Source organism: Pteropus medius, unplaced genomic scaffold, assembly GCF_902729225.1.
Source record: "Pteropus medius unplaced genomic scaffold, Ma_sr-lr_union100, whole genome shotgun sequence".
NCBI classification, from domain to species: Eukaryota; Metazoa; Chordata; class Mammalia; order Chiroptera; family Pteropodidae; genus Pteropus; species Pteropus medius.
In genome coordinates, this window is record NW_024342466.1 from 4,127,322 (window position 1) to 4,131,127 (window position 3,806).

Consider the following 3,806-nt stretch of genomic DNA (forward strand, 5'->3'; position numbering starts at 1 on the left):
TATCAGACAAAATAAACTTTAAAACAAAAGCTATAACAAGAGAGAAAAAAAGGACTCAGCAATCCCATTTCTGGACATTTATCTAAGAGACCCAAAACATTACTTTGAAGGGACATGTGCATCTGTATGTTTACAACAGCCGAGATACAGAGCCTACCTGGATGTCCATCAATGGATAAAGAATGTCTGTACATACAATGCAATACCCATCAGTGGATGATGGATAACATTACATATACAATGGAATGTTACTCAGCCATTGAAAGAATGAAGCCTTGCCATCTGTGACAACACGGATGGACCTAGAGGGTATTGTGCTGAGTGTAGTCAGACAGAGAAAGACAAATATCATATAATTCCACTTACATATCGAATCCAAAGAACAAAATAAACCAATAAAGCACAAACTCATAGATACAGAGAACACTTTGAGACTTGCCAGATGGGAGAGGATTAGGGTGGATGAAAAAAGGAAAGGGATTAAGAAGTATGAATTGGTAGTTACAAAATAGTCAGGGGTGTAGGGTACAACCCAGGGAATGTAGTCAATGATATTGTAATAACTAGGTATGGTGTCAGGTGGGTACTGGATTTATCAGGGTGATCACTTTGTAAGTTATATAAATGTTTCATCACTATGTTATACACCTGAAACTAATATAATATTGTATGGCAACTAATAATTGAAAATTTAAAAAATTAAAAAGATGTCAGTATTGAAAAAGAAATAGATCAAAAGCTTATGATAGAACTATCGTTTCAAATAATCTGAGGAAAACAGATGATGCCATAACTGGTGTAGGACACTGTGGGAAATATATAAATTTGGATCCCACCTGACACGACATAGAGATAAATTTCTGAGAGTAAATATTTATTGTCCGATGGGTCACCCTTGAGGCCTGGACCTGCTAGAGCCATGTGAGTGAAGGTGAGAAGAAAAACAGGCCCCCCGGCTCCTGTCTGGCGGGAACCCAGGTCTACACGTGGCCAGAGCAGCAGAAAAACCAAGGAAGCCCCTGGCTGGAGCTTGAGAGCAACCCCTAAAATTCCAGGAGGAGGACTAGACAGATATTGAAACTATATCTGAAGAAATATTAGATTTTCCAGAATTGCAGACAAATACTCAGTGAGCAACGAACATGATTTCAAATAGGAAAAATAAAACCAAATCTGCAGAACACCAGAGACGAAAAAATAAATAAATAAAAAGTGGGAAAGGACAGGTTACCCGAACAGAAGTGACAACTGGACGGTTAGGGGCGCGGTGGGGTGAGGCTGGCCTGCCTGCCGCAGGATCATGGAGCAGCGGGCTGCAGAGCTGGGTGGGAGCCCTCTGGGAGTCCAGGTGAACGCCTCGTAGGTTGCGAAAGAGGTTGTCCAGCCTCAGTCTCTCCCGCAGCCCGAGGACCCCGCCCCACCGGGACCCTCCGCCGGCGTCCACCACCCTGGCAGGGATCAGGCTGGGATCCTGGGAAGCAGGCTCTGCTGTCTGGAACTTCTGCTGGACACGGAGCCCCGCCCCATAGGAGGCCCCGCCCCTTCGAGGGACCCGCCCCCTTCGAAGCCTCGCCCCTGGAAGGTGCCGCCTCGTTGCCGTGGTAACTCCCTGGGAGCCTAACTCCGGGGCCCTTGCGCTGCCGGGCAACGCCGCTGCCATAGCAACGGAGGGGCGTGTCCAGCCTTGCATCCAGAGCCGAAGACAGGCTAAGGCAGAGATAGGCCTGCAGAATCCAGAGCCGGACCCTGAAGTGGGGCCAAACCTCGGGGGCCTCTGCGGGCTGGAGCTGCATCGCGGTGGGTTCCAGAGCCAACGCCAGAGCAACCTTAGGGGATGGATTGAAAGCTGGTTTTACATATGGGGAAGCTGCGGCCAAGATGGGAAAGCTAAGGGAAGGACTTGCTCTAAGCTCGCCGGTTGGTGTCCGGCTGGCCCAGCCAGGACCCTTTTCTTCCCAACTGTGTTCAGCTGGCTGAGCAGGTCCAGGCCCCAAGTGACCTGTGTGGGACGGTTTCCCCGCGGTGGACTCTGGATCCCATACCCACGGAGTCCCCCGTCCGGCTGAGGCTCCCCTGCCCACCTGGTCCCCGTGGACCCTGTAGGCACGCCCTCCCAGCCCCTCCACTGCAGGCCTTGCTCACCTGTACTCACACTTTCTCTTCAGCTTCCGCGAACCTTCCCTAAAACTGAGATTTTTCAACCTCCTAAGCCCTCTTTGGACGCAGCCTTTCTGCCTTCACCGCTGGACGGAACGTTCCTGTGTTCCGAGTTCTCCTTTGTTCCATGCCCTGAGAGTCTCAGGTCCCGTCCAAAGTGGAGACCATGCCCTCCTTTGGGTCTGGGGAAGAGTAAGACAAAGTGCCATCAGGGAGGGTGTGAATCGTGTGAGAACCCGCTGTCTGGGCACAGTCCTGGGCAGGAGCGAGGCTCACAGTCTCCAGACCGTTAGGCCCACACGCACGCAGAGCAGCCAGGAACCTCAGCAAGAGCGACAGGTTCCCTGCGCGACCCGGGGCTGCCAAGATGTGGTGGGGACCAGGCACCAGCCACCAGTCTGAGCGCAGGGACGGGGCCCAGCAGAACCCATCACTGGCCTGGCACATGCGGCGGGGTCTGGGGACCGCGAGCTGGCCAGACTCAAGCCCAAGGGCTGGGACTCTCGACCAGGGTGACCTGAGGGCAGCCTGAGGCTGGGCAGGCCTGGCCAGAGCTGAGCTGACTGGAGGCTCCAGCTGGACAGGCCACAGGGGAACACAGAGGGGCAGCTGGCAGATGGCCTGCAGACCCCTGCCCCGGCTCTCACCAGTGACCGGGGCCCTCCCCGGCATGTGCATCATGAGGCAGAGTTTGCAAAGTGCTTGCTTTTGAATAGCTCACGCACTCTTGCCCAGGAAGGCACAATCACCACCCCCGTTTTGTGGGTGAAGAAACTGAGGCTGAGAGGCGGGACAAGGCCCCCAAGGGTCGGGGGTGCCCGAGGTCGGTCCGAGCCAGACCCCTGGCCTAACGCTCTTCCCGAGACTCCAGTAGCTTCTCGGCAGCCAGAGCAGCAGGGCCTGGCAGCTTTGGGGGCACGGTGGGAAGGGGTGCCCTCAGCTGGCCCACCGGGCTTTAATTAATGGAGCCCCCTCCCCTGGGGAGTGGGCAGGGCTGGGGTCCCTGCCCCTTCACAATTCCTAATCTCACCTGGTGGCAGTGTCAGCGGGAGGTGGGACCCACGCTGGGACATTTCATGGGGGAGCGAAATGTCCTGCAGGAGAGAGGATTGCGGGGTCCCAGACTCAGAGACCTGGCCCCGTGGTGGGACGGGGCAGAGCCGGGAGACCCCCGCCCAGCGGGGAGGCCCCACGTGGAGGGGGCCTGGGCTTCCGGCTTGGGAGGCCCTCAGGGGCCTGCGCTGCACGCACAGCTCTGCTGGGCTCTGCCTGAGGCGCGCTGGGCGGCAGGCTGCTGACTCAGCGTCTGGCCAGCAGCAGCTGGCAGCCAGGCGGCTGGGCTGGACCAGAGCCCACTGTGGGGTCCATGTCCGCAGAGCAGCTGCTGCCAGCGGCACCCTTAGTGACCCAGGCCAGAAGGAAGTGCCCAATACACATCCCCCCTTGCACCCTCATGGGCTCCCCACTGCCTTCCCTCCTCTGCGTGTCCACAAGGTCCTACACGCCCCAGCTGTGTCTGGGCACGGAAGGGCGGCCCCTCTGTGCTACGACTATGCTGTTTGTTGGCTGAGCTGAACAAACCAGGACCCCCTGCGCGGGTCCGAGCTGGGCGGAGGATGGTGGATGGGGCGGGGCCCCCAGCGACTCAG

General features: G+C 56.4%; 1 long non-coding RNA gene across 1 annotated transcript in view; it reads right to left on the reverse strand.

Annotated features, from left to right (window-relative positions):
* LOC120601250 (uncharacterized) overlaps nt 1–3,428 on the reverse strand; it is a 10,717-nt gene extending 7,289 nt beyond the window's left edge. Inside the window, exons 1-2 of the long non-coding RNA XR_005652411.1 lie at nt 3,188–3,428; nt 2,143–2,339 (exon numbers count right to left, since the gene is read on the reverse strand). This is a non-coding gene — a long non-coding RNA (uncharacterized LOC120601250). The remainder of the gene's footprint in view (nt 1–2,142; nt 2,340–3,187) is intronic.
* Between the last annotated feature and the right edge of the window lie 378 nt (nt 3,429–3,806).